At 44.8% G+C, this 21,351-nt stretch overlaps 1 pseudogene; it reads left to right on the top strand.

The window, feature by feature from the left end:
• Positions 1–21,351, top strand: part of LOC113016640 (NLR family CARD domain-containing protein 3-like) — a 176,379-nt pseudogene that overhangs the window by 98,269 nt on the left and 56,759 nt on the right.

The following is a 21,351-nucleotide window of genomic DNA, read 5'->3' as shown; positions in this document are numbered from 1 at the left end:
AGACTTGCTTTCGGCACATTTACAGTGCACGCTACTCTGTTTTTTGTCAGACTTGAAATAGCCGAAATACCTTCACACTACGGAACTTCTATGGCTCTTCCGTTCGACAATCTCTCCGGCGTTGGAACCATCATCTGTTTTCTCTTCGGTCACGCTCGGTTGATTTTTCTAGTCGGCACACTCATTTCCTCCATTACGCGCTGGCTGCTTCCCAAACAAACACACGTGCGGCTACTTAGTTTGGATTGGCTGACCTTTTTTTTTTTTTTTTTTTTAAGAGGACAAGAGCGGCGAGGTCTATCGCAATAGTTTAATTTTTCTATCGAGAAAAAGTTATATCGCGATACATATCGTTATCGTTCTATCGCCCAGCTCTACCTAGAAACCAGGTCAATGTGTCTGTAGGTTCAGTCATCCAGGTCATGTGATCTAAGGAGCTTGGAGAGAAAAGAGACGTCTTTAAGTTTCTGGAAGACGTTTCATCTGAGAAGCTTCTTCAGCTCTAAAACCAAACGGTGGAGAGTCCCAGATATTTAAACCTGAGAGGGAAAGAAAGCATGTCGCTGACCCACCACTGATGTTATTTCAAGGAGGAAACTGAGAGCCTTTGCACCAGGAGCACTAACATCAGCTCCAGCAATGATCCACTGATGTGTTTTTATTCCATGTATGAATGTTGTTATTGACAGAGATGACGTTTGTGTGTCAGTGATGCAGTGACTGTTGTTGTTACCTGTACAGGCTGGTTAGACTCTATGAAACAGATCATACAGATCTCTGCATGTTAGAAGAGACTATTAAAGGTCATGAATGAGACAAAGGCAGGGAGGCGTCCTTTACAGCTAAACAGCAGAGTGAGAGAACAGCCAGCACCTCTACATTTATCACATTATACAGCACATGTATGATACTGACAGGGATGAGAAGAATTTAGTGATTCTGATCCCATCATTGATATTACTTATTGATTCTCAGTAGCTCTGCTCTGACAGTCACCACCATCACTGAGCAGCATATCAAAGACATTTGTGCACATTAACTGCATGTTGTGGCTCAAATGTTTGTGCATGTTGGAGGCATTTCCTCTTTGTTGTGATCAGTGTTGGTCATTACTCAAAACAGTCATTATTACACATATTACACAGAACACTTTGATTAAAAGTAATGGAGTACGTTACTTCATTACTCCTCATAACATTACTTTGATGTTAAAATGAACAAATGAGCATGTAACAACATAAAGCTGAGGTACAGCCCCACACACCAACACAGATCCTGATGAGGTCACGTGATGTTTCTCTGAGTGTTTATGAACACAAATCAAAGATGAAACAGCACAAAGACACTTCAAAGTGATTCTACTGTAGAAACATGAACAGGTAGAAACCTGCAGCCTGACTGCTCATCACTTTGTTACCTGTTCAAGTTCAGCAGCAGCAGCTCACTTTATCACGGTGCTGGTCTGGGGTCAGTGTTAACTCAGCTTTAACTAGTGATGTGACGTTCTGTATCGAGGCTTCGAAGCGTGTGTCGAGTAATGGAGGGGGCGTTTCCGCGAAGCGCGTATCGAGGCTTGCTTCATTTATGGGAGGAGCTGAAAATGATGACGTCCGAAGCCTCGCTGCCCGGCTGTACCACGTGTCTGGTTCAGGAAGCGGTTCGAACTTTGCCGCGAGCTATGACAGCGATATAAACCCCTCAGACAAAATGTGGGCGTTTGATGGAGAGTTGCGGTTAGTGAGAGTTAGAGACAGTTTAGAAAAAAAAAATCGCCTACGACCTGCCACAGTGGAGAAACTGTTTCTTTTTAACAAAAACCAATGATGTGTCCCCTAAACACTAATCACTGTCCTTGCCTCAATGTTACAAAAGCACAACCACTGTCCACACCTCACCTCACAGTATATGATCATTTCCATTTTAGGCATTTCCAAATAATCATGTTCCATACTGCCAGTATAAATATACACAGTACACTGCATCACTACAATATACATGTTTTACACACTCCTTCTGTTGTTGACATTTACAGGCTGTGTGCAAAAAGGCCACACTCTTCAAATTCATGTCAACTATTATTTTTACGTCCAGTAGGTGTCCTACTAGAGCAAATGAAGCTTCAAGAAGCTTCGCGTTGGGGTGAACCAATTGGATGAAAAGCTTCAGTGCTTCATGAGGCTTCATCTGCCCATCACTAGCTTTAACCTCACTCTGGGTTCTTGGCTAGCCTAGCTTTAGCTTAGTGTTAGCATGCTGTGTGCTAGCTTAGCGTCAGAGCTCTGCAGGTGTCTCGTGTGTAAATATTAATCACAGTGACAGTAAAGGAGGTAAAGGGCTGTGACGTCATCACGTACGCTGCGTCCTCTGTGGGCTCTGAGTGAACTCAAAGTACAAACTACAAGTACACAAACACGAACGTAGCTCAGAGTGGCGGACACACTCGGCCTCGTTGGTCCAGCTGTGAGTCCGTTACCGTGAACTATGGAGCGGCAGATTTGTGCTGAACTAAGCTGCACACAGCTGATGTTAGCCAGGAAACATTACACACTGACTTTAATGGAGAGACCGGAAATACAAACACACACAGTTTGTTGTGTGAAGAAATCAAACACGAGCTGAACAAACAGTAAAGTTCCTAAAGACAAACTGTTAAAGGAGGAAACAAAGCAAACTTACAGTTTCTTCACACACCAACAACAAGCTCCACTCCACACCTGGACACTAAACACGGACACACAGGTGAGCTGCTTCCTGGAAGGAGCGGGACTCCACCTGAACTCAGCATAGGTGGGAGGGGCTCAGCTCTGTGTGTGCTGATGTGTTAACTTTAAAATATGCCGTCTGACTGCTCAGACTGAGTCAGAGTAAAGTTCACATGCTGACGTGTGGAGACATGAAACCTTGTTGTAGCTGCAGGTGTGAACACACTGATCCCAGATCAGCTCTGCTGTATTTGTAACATGAACATTTCTGCTGCAAAGCTTCAAATGTTCAGCATGTTTCTCTGTTTCCAGTCTATAGATCCAGTCACACTTTCTACCTTCACCTGTGCAGTAAAGACTGAGAGCAGAGCTGAAAGCAAGCGTCCAATCAGTGAGCAGCATCAACACCTGAGCTTCATTCAGACTCTGTTATTGAAGATGTTGTTGGTACAAAGTTCATCTGCTGCTCACATGAATCCATGAAAGATTTATTTCACTGAATGTTTCTTCAAAGCTCATTTCAACCTGTTGAAGTCATGAATGAAAGTGCAGACTGAGAGTGGATCACATGATGTTTGAGGTGTGTCATGTGACATGTTCAGTATTGTCACACATGTCTAGATTGTCCCTGATATCATAACTGCTCAAACACTGATGATTATATTTGAAGAATTATTCCTGATGGCAGCAAAGTTTGAATGGAGCTCTCTGTCTGTGCTGATTTGTCGCCCTCTGGAGGTCAAAGCACAAACTGCATGATGTCACTGTAACCACCACAGAGACAGGAAGTGTTTTTATGACTGAAACACTGAAATGATGCTAACGGCTGTCGTTAGGCTCACTGACAGCAGTGCTGATGTGTTCATGTCAAACACTGGCTCAGGTCAGACTCCTTCATCCTTCTCCAGCGTGAGGCCGCCCTCAGACCCACAGGAGCCCTGACCTTTGACCTCCTGACCCTAACCATTTTAGTCTTGTTGCATCTTTAAATGCAAATCCATCCAAACTGTAGCCGAGCAAAAGAAGCTGGAAGCTGTTCTATGAATGATGTTCATCCCAGAGTTTCTGTTAAACGCTGCTGCTGTGCTACATTTGTCATTTCCTGCTTTCACTACCATCCATGTCAAAGTGCTGAACTCATCTGATCACTTTAATGCAGTAAAGCAGGAGCTGTAAGTCTGACATTTATTTACTGTCATTACAAACACACACAGCTGGATTAGCATTCAGACAAAGGGCTGAAAAAAAATCTGCATTTGATTATTATTATTATATATCCTGTCTATCTGTCAGTGCTGAAAGCAGACGTCACTGATCACATGACTCTGAGGGATGTTTCCAGCACTTCGCTGAATCTGAGCCATGAAGATTTAAGGCTCAGCTCTGAAGGCAAAGCAGGTCTGAGCCTGTGTTAGCAAGCTGTACCTAATAAAGTGGCAGCAAGGACTCAGTCAGTAATGATCAGAGCCAGCAGGGGGCAGCACAGAGAGGTGAGGAGCTGTCAGAGAAGCAGGCTCACATCAGACTGGCCATATTCCATCATCTATACCTGAAATAATCATCAAACACACGCAGAGCAGAAACATGTGGAAACATCTGGAGCTCAGTCTCAGTTTGATCCCTCAGAGGTTTACCTCAGTCCTGCTCCTCTACTTCCTGTTTACAGCGCACATCATGCTGTGTACTGAGTGTCATGTGGTCAAATTGCTCGCTCTCTGTTACTCTGACAGAGAGCGAGCACAGTTATCCTAATGTGTGACATCACTTCTAACCACAGAGCATTCAGCTTTCACAGCAGCCAACATCCTGTCACACTGAGCATGTGCAAACACAGCAGCCAACATCCTGTCACACTGAGCATGTGCAAACACAGCAGCCAACATCCTGTCACACTGAGCATGTGCAAACACAGCAGCCAACATCCTGTCACACTGAGCATGTGCAAACAGAGCAGCCAACATCCTGTCAAACTGAGCATGTGCAAGCAAAGCAGCCACCATCCTGTCACACTGAGCATGTGCAAACACAGCAGCCACCATCCTGTCACACTGAGCATGTGCAAACACAGCAGCCACCATCCTGTCAAACTGAGCATGTGCAAATAGAGCAGCCAACATCCTGTCACACTGAGCATGTGCAAGCACAGCAGCCACCATCCTGTCACACTGAGCATGTGCAAACACAGCAGCCAACATCCTGTCACACTGAGCATGTGCAAACACAGCAGCCAACATCCTGTCAAACTGAGCATGTGCAAGCACAGCAGCCACCATCCTGTCACACTGAGCATGTGCAAACACAGCAGCCACCATCCTGTCACACTGAGCATGTGCAAACACAGCAGCCACCATCCTGTCACACTGAGCATGTGCAAATAGAGCAGCCAACATCCTGTCACACTGAGCATGTGCAAACACAGCAGCCAACATCCTGTCACACTGAGCATGTGCAAACACAGCAGCCAACATCCTGTCACACTGAGCATGTGCAAATAGAGCAGCCAACATCCTGTCACACTGAGCATGTGCAAATAGAGCAGCCAACATCCTGTCACACTGAGCATGTGCAAGCACAGCAGCCAACATCCTTTAATGATAGAACAAAATTCAGACATCAAAGTTTCTCACATTACACAATCAGATGAACAGACATGAAGGGATAATTGTGGTTTTATGCACAGAGTCAGAATCAGACTCAGAGGTGTTCCTCATGATGTTTGGTGATGGAAACAGTCTCATCGACGTTTCCATCACCAAACTAGAGAAACTAGTAGCTGCATGCAGCAGAGTTTAGCACAGCTGATCTCTGTGACACATCAACAGGAACAACATGTTGTTAAACAGGACTGTATAAAGACTCAGAGTCTGACTCACACCTGAACAATGAGGCTGTGCAGCATCGTCCTGTCACACCTGCTAAACCACTCGTATCAGTTTGAGCCCGAACAGTAACACGGTCACATGACCGACGAGGCCAACGCGCCCAGACGAACGTCTTCCTCGTGGAACTAACTTGTTCCTGTTATCAGATTTGTGAGCAGCAGCTGAAACTGCCACACGAATAAATGTTCTTCAAACTGTTTGATTCCAGCCAATCAATAATCTATAATCATGAGGATTCAAACACAAGAGCGGAACGTGTGGTTACATTGTAACCTTGGTTCTCTGAGTGAGAGACTCTCTCCCCTCTGTCACATATGTGACAGAGGGGAGAGAGAGTGTCGGTGTGATGGAGGACATCAGGTCCAAACATCACAGAAACAAACAAACTGTTAAAGGAGGAAACAAAGCAAACTTACAGTTTCTTCACACAGAGACACCAACAACAAGCTCCACTGTCCCACTCTGATCCTGTCTCCTCCTCTTTTATTCTTGCTCTGAGCTCTTTTTGGGTGTGTGTTTCTGTCTCCACCCACAGGAATGCATTGATACACTGTTGATAACGACTCGAGAGCAGACGTGTGACAGAAAACAGAAAAATAACCTAAACACCTAAATAACGTAAAATAAACAGAATATTTATTAATATGTTTAATTTCTCTTTAAAAACTTTTCTGCTCCTCAAATCCTTTGTTTAAGTTCAATCTAAGGAAAGAAAAGCGTCTTCTTTAAGTTTCTCAAAGAAGTCCACGATCTGTAGGCTCATGGAAATTCATTTTGTTGATTTTTGAGCAGAAACACCAGAGTGTAGAGCAGGAAAACGATCCCAGCAGGACGTCTCTGTTGGGGAAATATCCCAGTTATTCCCCTGAGCCTGGTTAGTGAACTGAGTCAGAGCTGTTCATCAATCCTACAGGTACTAACATACAAACACGATCAGCAGCTTCTCTCATATGGAGAACACACTTCAACATCTGCAGCAAATCCTGTGTTTTATGTTGATGTGACCAACATCTTGTGTTGAGTCTTTGAAGATGAGGAGCCAAACACAGACAGTGGATCCAGAAGGACTGTTTATTCAGGGCTTTAATACGACTGAACTGATGCTTCACATCCTGTTTAGAGACGATCGACCAACACAGGCTCAGTCCTCACTCATCACACGGACTTCAGTCACACTGGGATCAACAGAGGAGACTGTTCACCATCACAGTTCAGCAACAATAATCAGAGCTTTTCTCTCTTGGTGAGGATCACATGTTCTGACACACAAAATATCTTCTGCTTTAACTCGTCTCTCTTTTTTAGTTTGGTTGTCGTGTTTTTTACTCTTTGTTCCTGTCAGTGTCAAATATGAGAGCAAACTGTTTTATGCAGGAGCCAAACCAACACCAAGCTGACCAAGAGAACCTATAACACCACCAGAATTTATTATCCAGACTTTACTGACAGATTTATGTGCAAGTAAAGCTGTTTTTTAAATTATGTTCACTGCTTTCAGCCAAGGAAGCATTCGTTCTTAAAAGTTCACGAAACGAGTAAATCCAGTTCAGCAGAGTTCCAGTTTGTAGCACAGCTGATCTCAGCTGATCAACAGTAACAACAGTAGGGGTGGGCCATAGAAACGATATACGATAGAAACGATATAAATTTGGCCAACGATAGAGATTGTGACTATACCGCATGTTGATGATGTCATCAAGCTGCGCCTGTTTTGGTCGAAAGCATCGCAGCAGCTACAACAATTATCATCTGCAATTATGGCGGGCGACAGTCATAACAAAGAGATGAAGCACTATTGAAATATGGCGAAAGCCAAAAAGTTAGCATTCATCCTCCAGCTTCACTGTGCTAATGTTATGCTAACATAGCTGTGTCGCTAGCAGTCATGTAGCACAACATTATATACCAGGTAGTCCAACTTCAGTAACCCTGCAAACGCCACTGCTGTTTAGTCTTCATTTATGTTGGAAGTGATAGCAGAGCTGTACGTTTGAATTAGTTTCAAAAATCTCTCAGTCAGAATATGCTATGAAATGTTTAGGTGGAAACTAGCGAGCTAACTTCCTGTTAACTTCTAACTCCGTTAAATTGAATAAATTCTGTTTTCATGGATGCCTGGATGTAGGGCTGCTCGATTATGGCAAAAATGATAATCACGGTTATTTTCATTGAAATTGAGATCTCGATTATTTGACAATATTTATTTAACAATAACAATGTGTTGAATAATGACTTTAAAGGTTGTCAAAAAATAATATTAAATAGTGTGCAAATACTGATAACAGTGCAAATGTTTGCAATATAAAAAAATAAATGAAAAATGTAAACATCTATGTTTAGTGAACTTTGCAGTGTTGCTCTGTGGTGCAGCTATGACACCGTAGCAAAGTTTACACACAGTCTACTTGATCCACGTCTGACTGAACCCATGTTTCCAAACCACTGAAGTTTTTTTTACCTCTTTTCAACCAACAGCAGTCACTCCCCTCTCCAAATAACTTCTGCTTGGCTTTCCAAGCTTCCCTCGGGTCCTCTTAATCAGCGGTCCCCAACCCCCGGGCCTCGGACCGGTCCCGGTCGGTGAGTCGTTTGGTACCGGGCCGCGAGAGTTGAGGCTCAGGTGTGAAATGTATAGTTTTCAGGGTTTTTATCGGTTTTCCATGTTATTTTGTTATCGTTTTTATCGTTGACTTGGTTTTCCTGGGTCTTTTCACGTGTGTTATGAATAAATTTTCTTTTTTTCGGTACCGGCACTAGTTTTATTTTGTTGTATTTATCCGCGACACCTTAAAGGCCGGTCCGTGAAAATATTGTCGGGCATAAACTGGTCCGTGGAGCAAAAAAGGTTGGAGGCCGCTGCTCTTAATTGTTGTGACACGTGTTCGAAATGCAGAGAGGTGCGCTCGATTTGCCACACGGAGCAGCGCGAGAGTAAAGCACGAGGGAGGGGCTAATAATCGGCTCAGTCATTTTTAATGATCGTTGAAAGCCCAGATCGTAATCGAGATTAAAATTCGATTAATTGAGCAGCCCTACCTGGATGTTAAACTTAATTGTTACACCTGGTAAAGCAGCAACGCTGATGATTTAATTAAAGATGAAAGAATTTAGACCATTTTTAACTCTCAGTGTTTGTTTGACTTTGGTACCTGAAGCTGTCGGAGTTTAGGACCCAGATTACTCCGTGAAGCTCCTCCCTACGGCAGCCGTAATGCTCTGACGATCCATCAAGCAGTGCTGCTTACCAAAGTTGTACTAAAACATTTTTAACAGATTTCTGCAGCCAAAATCGGTTCGAGGTCAGTAAGCACAACCAGAATTCATACATAAGGCACACTCTCGATTTTTGAGGAAATTAAAGGATTTTAAGTGTGGAAAATATGTTATACAGAAGAATATATCGTGATATGGATTTGAGGCCATATCGCCCAGCCCTAAACAACAGGTTATTAAACACATCAGTTTGATCTACAGATCAGATCATACATCAGGTTTACTTCATGTAAAATAAACGTCTCACTCTATGAGCTCCATCAGTCTGTGTACCTCCTCATTGTCATTTCTGAGCAGAGTTTACCTGCACACTTCCTCATGTCTGACAGTGTCACAGTGTGTGTGTGTGCCAACATTAACCAGCTTATCATCAGCTCCTTGTGCTTCATGAATAACTCAGACTGACAGAGTGATGAACAGAGCACAGAGGGAGGCTCTGCTCTGGTCCATCAAGCAGGATTCACATAGTAACATGTTTTTCCTTTGAACACTTCATTGTGTTTAACTTGAAACAGATTAAAAAGTGTTCGATTGTGCACTTCACACAGTCCTGAGTCACAGAGGCTTAAATGTGTTTGATTCTGAGAGGCTTTACTCCTGCATCAACATCAAGTATATGTAGGATTTAAACCGCAGTGAAAACATCCTTAAATATTGATGGTGTGTGAGAGAGTCTGTATTTACTTCTGATTATCTCTGTTTGCAGTGACCCTGAACTGAGCTGGAGCAGCTTCATGTTGTTTTGACGTCACTCAGTAAAACCTGAATGTCGGCTTCTGAAGAACAAACTGGTTTCATCTGTTTCCAGTTAAAGGGACGATCATTGTTCCACCAGTGATGTTGGATCCAAAGTTTCATTCAGATCGTTTTAAACTGTTTATCAAAGACAAATGTTTGAGTGCAGAGTTACTGACTGATAACCAGAGTGGATTCAGCCAATCATCAAATCATCTCATTGGTTTTATTTTATGTAAATACAAACGTCTCACTTCCTGATCTGCTCATAAAGTTCCTAAAGACAAACTGTTAAAGGAGGAAACAGAGCAAACTTACAGCTTCTTCACACACCAACAACAAGCTCCACAGCTGCACACTAAACACAGACACACAGGTGATTCCTGGAAGGAGGCGGGGCTTCACCTGAAGCAGGACAGGTGGAGACTTGATAGGAATTTTCCCCGTACAGGGAGGAGGCTGATCTTCAGATGAGTTCCTGTTAAATCTGACGAAACAAAGTTAAAAGTGGACTCAGTCTTGTCTGATTTCACTCTGTTTTTCACTGAGCAGGTTTAAGTTTTATTAATGAAAATCAGCAGAGCTTGGTACTGATGGAAGACCCTCCTCTAATCGTTGTCATTCAGAGTGATCCAACCTGTTTGTGAATGCAGCTCACAGACTCTCCGCATTTCCACACGACTTAAATGGTAAATGGCCTGCATTTGTATAGCGCTTTACTCTACATTCAGTCATCCACCCATTCACACACACATTCACACACTGGCAATGGCAGCTACATTGTAGCCACAGCTGCCCTGGGGCGCACTGACAGAGGCCAGGCTGCCGGACACTGGCGCCACCGGGCGAGTCCCTTCATGCATCGTTGACCAACGTGGACGTGGTGGAGTAACAGTTGTGGAGAATGCAACAGCTGAGGTTTGAGAAAAGGAGCTAATAGCCAAGGTCAGCGGCTCTCCTACTTCCTCACAAGGAAACTTCTCAGGTGGATGTCTTTCTCTGTCAGAGCGCCTCCACCTTACTGGCTGTGGTGCAGTGAGATCTGAGTCAGTCTTGGTAGGAGTCAAGTCAGGTTCATCAATCACAACATGGTCTGAAGACCAAGCACCTGAGTGAACATAGTCAACACGACTTGTGCCAAAGACTTCAGGTGTGTCAGGTTGGTGGGTTTGCCAACCAGGTAAGGACATTTCTGGTATAACAGTGTCAGAGAAGTTCTGACGTGCACTGTTGGGCTTCCTGTTAGACTCTCTTGGTAAACCTCAGAGCCTGACGTCTACAAACCAACTGTCCTTTGACATTTTTAGATGTGGGGTCAAAAGCAGAGCTGATCGAGGATTTCAGTGATGGCTCCAAATATCTAACCTGCACTTTTACATAGCAGCTGCTCCGTCTGTCAGTAATTTAAAAACTTTTAATAAGCTGCTGTTTCTCACTGACCGTCAGCTGTAGCTGAGCAGGATATCATTGCATTTGAATCCTCCTCGCTCTCTTTAACCCGAGTTCCTTCTGATTGGTTTCCTGGTTCTACAAAGAGAGTCTGCTGCCTGAGGGCCCCACCTCCTCCTCCACCTACTGCTGTGGACATTTACAAAACGTCAATCCAAGAAAAATTGTCTGGTTTGTAATAGATAGTCATTTTTTATTAGAGTCTACAGCAGGAACCAACCTGAACCTTGTTATGAGCTGAATCAGTGCTGGACTGTAGAAATGCTGTTTCAGTGGCTGCTGCAGGAACTAACATGGAAACGTATTCAGCAGCTTTCCAGCTCTAATATAGGAAACACAAGATCAGAGTTTGGACACACTGGAACCAAACAGTTTTGTCTCTGACTTTTATTTCAAAACAACAACTGGTTGTCTTCATTTTCAGTTCTGATGAGCTCACATGTTTAAGATCATCAGTTTAAAGAACCATAAGGCCGTGGATCCTTAAGGGTTTTATGGTTTGAGTTTACAGTGAGAGGTGTTGATAATGATGTTGGCTGTTTTCAAGTTGAACAATCTTCCAGGGAAGTTTAAACTAGAAAAACGAGTCACTGCCTGCAGCAGAGTTTCAGTTTGCAGCATTCCTGATCTTTGTGCAGCAGCAACAACATGTTGTTAACAGAGCTGTGTAAAGACTGACTCACCTCACCAGGCTCTCTTTCATTCACATCATACACAACATTTACTTCATTACAAGCTGTGCTGCTCAAGTTACTGGAAATAAGCACTCAGTTACTAAGTAATCCCATGCCTTTACTGATTACTTATTTTCAAAAGTATTTGGTTACTTTACTCTTTAAAAAAACACGACTTGAATACGTAATAAAGTAGAAAGTAGACGTTTCAGCCCGAGACTTTTTTCTGCATAATCCATCATTTAGAAATGAATCAAATTAAAAAGCCTTTCTTTTAATTGTTTTATTGTTTTTAATCTTTTTATTTTATGCATCAAGAAAAGATTAAATTATATTATAGCTGTTTTTGACTTGATGAAATGTGTTTAACATTTAAACCTATTTCCTGTATATTCCAGCACATGACATAAAATAATGTTTTGTGTTTCCACTCCCGAGTGGGGCGGGTGGAGGTCTGCCCACAGCGGTCATGTCAGGGGGAGGATCCGGGGGTTTCTCTGTCAATGTCAAGTTCCCATGGCAGCATGCTTGCTCAGATCTGAAGTGTTATGGTCCTGGGTGGGTGGCCCAGTGTTTTTTGAGTTTTGGTTTCTTCTCACGGTTCCTTAGTTTTTTTAGTGTTTCCTGAGTTCTAGTTTTAGGGTTTGTTATGTGGCTTCCTTCTGCATTTCCTGTTTTATTGTGAAGGTCTGTGTCTTATGCCAGAGTGTTCAGTTTGCATTTCCCCTGTCTTGTCAATCAGAATCGGCCGTGCCTCCCTCCTGTGTGTAGTTTCCCCTCTGTGTATTTATAGTGTGTGTTGTCTCATGTTCGTCGCTGGTTCATCTGTGTCGTCTCCTTCATGTCTCCCTGCATATCTTTCTAAGGATTTCAGGTTTGAGGTTAGTTTTGTTTAGTGATGGGTAGATGAGGCCTCGTGAAGCGTTTCAGCACATTCCCCAAACTGTACCGATACTGTGTCGACAGTGTTGCTGTTTTGCTCCATACTGACACCTGCTGGACTTTAAATATCATTGCAGGCAACTTACTTGAGACTCAACAGACACCTAGTCATACTTGTTTACACTGTAACGTACAGTGGAACCCCGACTTACCAAATTAATTCGTTTCCGAAGGTCTTTCGTAAGTGGAACATTTTCGTAAGTCGAAGCACCCATTGTGCGTTTTGAGTGAGGCGATGCTGAATGATAGGCTATAGGCTAACAACAATACTCTAACTAGAACAACAATACATCAGTGGAACAGCGATGCGCAGGTACGGAAGCCAAGGGGTTGTCTCCGAAAACATTAGAGCACTTTTGCAAACATGTGATGTCTTCAGGGGCGGATCTAGAAGGGTGGCATGCATGTGCCACCCTAAAATGATCCCTTGCCACCCCAAGTGCCACCCCAGTTTTGCATTTGACAGTGTTGTTTATTAAAATAAGATCGCATTAACAGTTTGAGCGTAGTTACAGGCAGCAGTGATATATACACATATATAGTATATATATAGTATATATATATACACATATATAGTATATATATAATATATATATAAGCAGCTGGATAGCGTAGTGGTTAGACTACACGCCTTTGGAACAGAGGATCGCAAGTTCGATTCCTGCCTGGGGCGTCTGTATCCAGTAAGGGTCCTAAGGCTAGACCCCTATGCTAAGCAAGCCTACCGCAGACATGAGCGAGACAGATAAATATGAAGGCATGCCGGCTCGGACGTCGCCCGGATCAACAAAGTCCGCGTCAGGTGTTGAGGAACCAGGGCACCCTGACGAAAAGTGGGCTACTGGAACAAGAAGGCATCGGTGGGCAAGAGACGAAAACAGGGCGTTGTTGGAATGCTACTATGCAAGTAACCCCGGCGGAAGGGGCTACATGAATAGGATGAGGGACCTATGGATTCTTCGATACCCAACATCCACAATGACGGCGAAACAACTAGTAGCTCAGTGTTCCAACATTTGAAAGAAGGGACTGCTCTCACAGCTAGAGATTGACGAGGTACAACACAAATGCTACGGCAAGGAGGAGTCAGGACGCCAGGTCAGGGGGGAGATATCATCACCCCCACCCGAGATTGGGTACATAGCCCCAAGTGCGATAGGAGAAGGATCGTTGAGTGCGAGAGGAACTGACCTGAAAAATAGGATCATGGCCAAGCTTGAAACCTGGATCCCGCGTAGCCGGTTACCAAGATTACGTGAAGTTCCCTCAGAAGGTCTGCTAGATGATGTTAATGCAGCACTACGGACAATACCTACAACCACGATTACCGACACTAACAAGCTGATCTACAATACGGCAACAGTGATCAGTGAGATGCTTGGCTACAAGTTGAACAGCGACAAGGGGCAGTACCCTCCATGGAGAAGGAGGCTAGAGGGCAAGATCAAAGTAGCACGGAGGGAGGTTAGCCAACTAACGGAGTTGCAGAAAGGTGCGACAAATAAGGTGCCTAAGAAAGCAAGCTGTCCATACCTGAGGCCTTGGAAACTGCCAAGCAAAGACTCACAGCCTTGGCCAGCCGCTTGAGGAGGTACACCAGAGAGATCGAAGGCAGGAGAATAAACCAGCTGTTCTCCACAGAACCAGCAAAGGTGTACTCTCAGTGGCAAGGGAACAATAAGAGAACAGCACCACCAAGGCTGGAGACGGAGCAATACTGGAAGAGCATATGGGAGAAGGATGCAACCCATAACGGCAATGCTCAGTGGCTAGAGGATCTGAGGGCTGACCACAGCGACCTCCCTGAACAGGGTCCAGTAACCATCACAGTGGCAGATATCCAAGAAAGGGTCTCCAGTATGAAGAGTTGGACAGCACCAGGGCCCGACATGGTTCACGCCTACTGGCTGAAGAAGCTGACTGCACTCCACGAGCGTCTGGCAGCACAAATGAACCAGCTGCTAGTTAACGAGAGACACCCGGAATGGCTAACTGAAGGCCGGACGGTCCTGATCCCCAAGGACCCCAAGAAGGGACCGGTCCCCTCCAACTACCGACCAATAACCTGCCTCAGTACTACATGGAAGCTCCTGTCAGGCATCATATCGGCTAAGATAAACAGGCACATGGGTCAATACATGAGCGGGACACAGAAAGGAATTGGCAAGAATACCAGAGGCGCAAAACACCAGCTACTGGTAGACAGAACAATCAGCCGAGACTGCAAGACCAGACTGACCAACCTGTGCACTGCCTGGATTGATTACAAGAAGGCCTATGACTCAATGCCCCACAGCTGGATACTGGAATGCCTAGAATTGTACAAGATCAATGGGACCCTAAGAGCCTTCATCAGGAACTCAATGGGGATGTGGCGTACAACACTAGAGGCCAACTCCAAGCCCATAGCACAAGTCACCATCAAGTGCGGGATCTACCAAGGAGATGCTTTGTCCCCACTGCTGTTCTGCATAGGCCTGAACCCCCTCAGTGAGATCATTAACAAGACTGGCTACGGATACCGACTACAGAACGGAGCAGTTGTCAGCCACCTCCTGTACATGGATGACATCAAGCTGTATGCCAAGAGTGAACGAGACATCGATTCACTGATCCACACTACCAGGCTATACAGCAATGACATTGGAATGTCGTTCGGACTGGAGAAGTGTAGTCGGATGGTAACAAAGAGAGGGAAGGTAGTCAGAACTGAGGGGATTGAACTACCAGAAGGCAACATTGCAGACATAGAGGACAGTTACAAGTACTTGGGGATCCCACAGGCGAATGGGAACCATGAAGAGGCCGCTAGAAAAGCTGCAACCACCAAGTACCTGCAGAGGGTCAGGCAAGTCCTGAGGAGTCAGCTGAATGGTAAGAACAAGATCCGGGCCATCAACACGTACGCCCTGCCCGTGATCAGGTACCCTGCTGGGGTAATAGGCTGGCCAAAGGAGGAGATAGAAGCCACTGACATAAAGACAAGAAAGCTCCTTACCATGCATGGAGGGTTTCACCCCAAATCCAGCACCCTGAGGCTGTACGCTAAGCGGAAGGAAGGGGGCCGGGGACTGGTGAGTGTCAGCACCACAGTCCAGGATGAGACAACGAACATCCAAGAATACATTAGGAAGATGGCCCCAACTGACCGAGTGCTCAGTGAATACCTCAGGCAGCAGAAACCCAAGAAAGAGGAGGGAGACGAGGAACCATCATGGAAGGACAGGCCCCTGCACGGTATGTACCACCGGCAGATAGAGGAGGTGGCTGATATCCAGAAATCCTACCAGTGGCTGGACAAAGCTGGACTGAAAGACAGCACAGAGGCACTAATCATGGCAGCACAAGAACAAGCTTTGAGCACAAGATCCATAGAGGCTGGGGTCTATCACACCAGGCAAGACCCCAGGTGCAGGCTGTGTAAAGATGCCCCAGAGACAATCCAGCACATAACAGCAGGGTGCAAGATGCTAGCAGGCAAGGCATACATGGAACGCCATAACCAAGTGGCCGGCATAGTGTACAGGAACATCTGTGCCGAGTATAACCTGGAAGTCCCGAGGTCAAAATGGGAGATGCCCCCAAGGGTGGTGGAGAATGACCGAGCTAAGATCCTGTGGGACTTCCAGATACAGACGGACAAAATGGTGGTGGCTAACCAACCGGACATAGTGGTGGTAGACAAACAGAAGAAGATGACCGTAGTGATCGATGTAGCGGTTCCGAATGACAGCAATATCAGGAAGAAGGAACACGAGAAGCTGGAGAAATACCAAGGGCTCAGAGAAGAGCTCGAGAGGATGTGGAGGGTGAAGGTAACGGTGGTCCCCGTGGTAATCGGAGCACTAGGTGCGGTGACTCCCAAGCTAGGCGAGTGGCTCCAGCGGATCCCAGGAACAACATCGGAGATCTCTGTCCAGAAGAGCGCAGTCCTGGGAACAGCTAAGATACTGCGCAGGACCCTCAAGCTCCCAGGCCTCTGGTAGAGGACCCGAGCTTGAAGGATAAACCGCCTGCAGGGGCGTGCTGGGTGTTTTTTTTTTTTTTATATATATACTATATATATATATATATAGTATTATATATATATAGCATATACACTGGGTGAATGTGCAGTAGTAGCAGCAAGCAGGTGAATTCTGTACATTAATATGAATAGACGTCTGACTATTTTACAGGATAGACAATATAAACATATTTAAAATTAAAGGAATTGAAATGTACATTGTGCCTTGGTTTAGTGTCTGGAAGAGTCCTGTCTCAGTCAGTTATAGATGATGTGAGAGGGCGGGTGTGTGTGTTTAGGGCACGGATGGCTTGGGGATAGAAGCTCCTCTTGAGTCTCTCTGTCCTTGCCCGGAAGATGCGGAACCTTCTACCAGATTGCAAAGGTTGGAACAGGTTGTTGCCAGGATGGGACGGGTCCTTCAGTATCTGCTCTAGTCCGGCATCTCCTGGTGTAGGTGTCCTGAAGCGGGGGGAGAGCAATCCTGCAGCAGCGTTCTGCTGTACGGATCACTCTCTGGAGAGCTTTTTGGTCCTTCACACAGCTGTTCCCGAACCACGATGTCATGTTCTGTGTGAGGATGCTCTCCACAGCGCCTGTATAGAAAATCCTGAGGATCTTTGGAGAGACCCTGAACTTCCTCAGTTGTCGTAGGTGATACAGGCGCTGCCTAGCCTTTTTGGTCTGGACCTGAATGTGTCAGGTCTGAGGAGATGTGGACACCAAGATACTTGAAGGACTGCACCCTCTCCACTGGAGCTCCATTGATGATAATGGGCTTGTAGTCTCTGTGCGATGTGAATTATATTATATGTGAATGATATAATGTTAAATTACTATTAAGCAAATGGCTGACTAAGTATTGTAGACTTTAGTTTACTGCAGCCATGTTTCATATAAATCAGGTATCATACAAAAATAAAAATAGCTTCAAATACAGTCATGACAATAAAGAATATGACTTTAAGGACTTAACATCATTACTTCAGTTATAGTACACCAACATCTCTGATACATTAGCACTTGTTAGGTGTGGCTGTGTGAAAACAGTAGATCGCGACACAGACACAGAGAAACACAGGGCTTAAATACACAGAGGGAGCAATCAGGGAATGGGTAACAGGAGGGAAACACAGCTGGGGCAAATCAGGCCTAACGAGACAAGGGGAAGCAAAACCAGACACATTAACATCAGACATGGACTTTCAAAGTAAAACAGGAAACATAACACAGACTCACGGGCAGGCACTATAACAAAGGGAACAGAGACGTGGGAACAGGGCAGACACAAACACTGACTGAACACGGGGATATAGGAACTTAGGATACACATAGACGCGAACTAGACAAGGGAACTCAGTGTACTAAGGGAACACTGAATGACCTGGTGGGTTTTGTCCATAAAACTACTCATCTACTGACCTTGGTTTTAAGTTGGACAGTGATTTTAAATTGGACAACCAAATCAGAGCAGTGGTGAAGTCCAGTTTTTATCATTTAAGGCGACTGGCAAGAGTAAAATCTTTTCTTTCGAGGCAGCACCTTGAAACAGTGATCCATGCTTTTATTTCTTCCCGCCTGGACGACTGTAACTCACTTTATGTGGGGGTCAGTCAGTCATTGCTCTCACGTCTGCAGCTGGTTCAAAATGCGGCTGCACGACTCCTAACAGGAACTCAAAAAAGAGAGCATATAACCCCCGTGCTAGCCTCTCTGCACTGGCTGCCTGTGTCTTTTAGAGTTCATTTTAAAATTCTTATGTTTGTTTTTAAATGCCTTCACAGTCTTGCCCCGCCTTACCTCTCTGAGCTTCTTCATCCCCACACACCCTGTCGGTCTCTCAGGTCAGCTGACCAGCTGCTCCTGGAGGTACCGAGATCCAGGAGGAAGCTCAGAGGGGGCGGGGCCTTCTCTATTGTGGCTCCAAAGTTATGGAATAATTTGCCCATGCATGTTAGAGAGGCCCCTTCACTGTCCACTTTTAAATCACGTCTTAAAACCCACTTTTATTCCTTGGCTTTTAACCTCAGTGAGACTTAGTTTCTTTTTTAATTGAAGTAGTTATTTAATTAATGATTTCACTCTTCTTTTATTTGTGTTTTATTTATATCTCATGTAATTTTATTTTACAGTTCCAATGTACAGCACTTTGTGTCAGCTGTGGTTGTTTTAAAGTGCTTTATAAATAAAGTTGATGATGATCTCAGATGACCACAAAGTAAAAGATCTCTCAGCAACATCATGCAACAGTTTAGGCACTGTTGCCCCGATCAGATCAGTGAGCTTTTTATTCTAAACATGAGCTGCTGTTACAGCAACAGACATTAATCCTACTGGTGTCCCACACAACAACTCAGTGTCCACTATGTGAAGCAGCCAAACACAGGCCTGCTCCTCTCACTAACTGAGACAAACTGCTGGCATGTTGGTTTCCATCTATACTGTCCAGTCTCTGCTGGTGGACACACAGCAGCATTGTTTCATCTCGTTTGAGTCATTGTTGACCTTAGCATGTTTTTAGTCTTCTGAGAGCACTGAAGCTTCTTTCAGCCTCAGTACCTGCGTTTTATCCTCAGATTAAATTATTATTCTGTGCTTGATGGGCCTCACCTTTGGCCCTGGCTCCTCCCCTCTGACTGCACTAGGACATACTGTCACCTGATAAAATAACACATGGATTCGTGTCATATAAAAAGTGAGACGTGTCAATTCAGATTCTTTGTCAAACATACACTAATGAATCAGTTTACATCAGCAGCCTGACAACTGTCATGATAAATACTAGTTAATCTACAGTCACCTGTGAGCTCTCCTCTCCACCTCTGAGCTACATGGCAGAGCTGCCTCTGTCACCTGATCAATAACAGTGAGACACTCCACATACAGTGGGGCAAAAAAGTATTTAGTCAGCCACCGATTGTGCAAGTTCCCCCACTTAAAATGATGACAGAGGTCAGTAATTTGCACCAGAGGTACACGTCAACTGTGAGAGACAGAATGTGAAAAAAAAAAATCCATGAATCCACATGGTAGGATTTGTAAAGAATTTATTGGTAAATCAGGGTGGAAAATAAGTATTTGGTCAATAACAAAAATACAACTCAATACTTTGTAACATAACCTTTGTTGGCAATAACAGAGGTCAAACGTTTACTATAGGTCTTTACCAGGTTTGCACACACAGTAGCTGGTATTTTGGCCCATTCCTCCATGCAGATCTTCTCGAGAGCAGTGATGTTTTGGGGCTGTCGCCGAGCAACACGGACTTTCAACTCCCGCCACAGATTTTCTATGGGGTTGAGGTCTGGAGACTGGCTAGGCCACTCCAGGACTTTCAAATGCTTCTTACGGAGCCACTCCTTTGTTGCCCGGGCGGTGTGTTTTGGATCATTGTCATGTTGGAAGACCCAGCCTCGTTTCATCTTCAAAGTTCTCACTGATGGAAGGAGGTTTTGGCTCAAAATCTCACGATACATGGCCCCATTCATTCTGTCCTTAACACGGATCAGTCGTCCTGTCCCCTTGGCAGAAAAACAGCCCCATAGCATGATGTTTCCACCCCCATGCTTCACAGTAGGTATGGTGTTCTTGGGATGCAACTCAGTATTCTTCTTCCTCCAAACACGACGAGTTGAGTTTATAGCAAAAAGTTCTACTTTGGTTTCATCTGACCACATGACATTCTCCCAATCCTCTGCTGTATCATCCATGTGCTCTCTGGCAAACTTCAGACGGGCCTGGACATGCACTGGCTTCAGCAGCGGAACACGTCTGGCACTGCGGGATTTGATTCCCTGCCGTTGTAGTGTGTTACTGATGGTGACCTTTGTTACTTTGGTCCCAGCTCTCTGCAGGTCATTCACCAGGTCCCCCCGTGTGGTTCTGGGATCTTTGCTCACCGTTCTCATGATCATTTTGACCCCACGGGATGAGATCTTGCGTGGAGCCCCAGATCGAGGGAGATTATCAGTGGTCTTGTATGTCTTCCATTTTCTGATGATTGCTCCCACAGTTGATTTCTTCACACCAAGCTGCTTGCCTATTGTAGATTCACTCTTCCCAGTCTGGTGCAGGTCTACAATACTTTTCCTGGTGTCCTTCGAAAGCTCTTTGGTCTTGGCCATGGCGGAGTTTGGAGTCTGACTGTTTGAGGCTGTGGACAGGTGTCTTTTATACAGATGATGAGTTCAAACAGGTGCCATTCATACAGGTAACGAGTGGGGGACAGAAAAGCTTCTTACAGAAGACGTTACAGGTCTGTGAGAGCCAGAGATTTTCCTTGTTTGAGGTGACCAAATACTTATTTTCCACCCTAATTTACGAATAAATTCTTTACAAATCCTACCATGTGGATTCATGGATTTTTTTTTCACATTCTGTCTCTCACAGTTGAAGTGTACCTCTGGTGCAAATTACTGACCTCTGTCATCATTTTAAGTGGGGGAACTTGCACAATCGGTGGCTGACTAAATACTTTTTTGCCCCACTGTACATGCAGTCACACATGTGCTTCAAATACAGTCATGAACCATCAGGTCATCCTCCAGTTTCACCTGTGACCTTGTGTCACCATTGCTCTCTGAGCTCTGTGTTGGTTCTTCTGTCACCTGACAAACAGGACAAACATGACAATAAGAATAAAATGTGCAGCTGCTTCAGTGTTTCTGTCACTTTGTGCAGATCCTGAC

Source organism: Astatotilapia calliptera, chromosome 3, assembly GCF_900246225.1.
Source record: "Astatotilapia calliptera chromosome 3, fAstCal1.2, whole genome shotgun sequence".
Lineage (NCBI taxonomy): Eukaryota > Metazoa > Chordata > Actinopteri > Cichliformes > Cichlidae > Astatotilapia > Astatotilapia calliptera.
The sequence above is the reverse complement of the archived record's forward strand: the minus strand, read 5'-3'. Positions and strand labels throughout refer to the sequence as shown.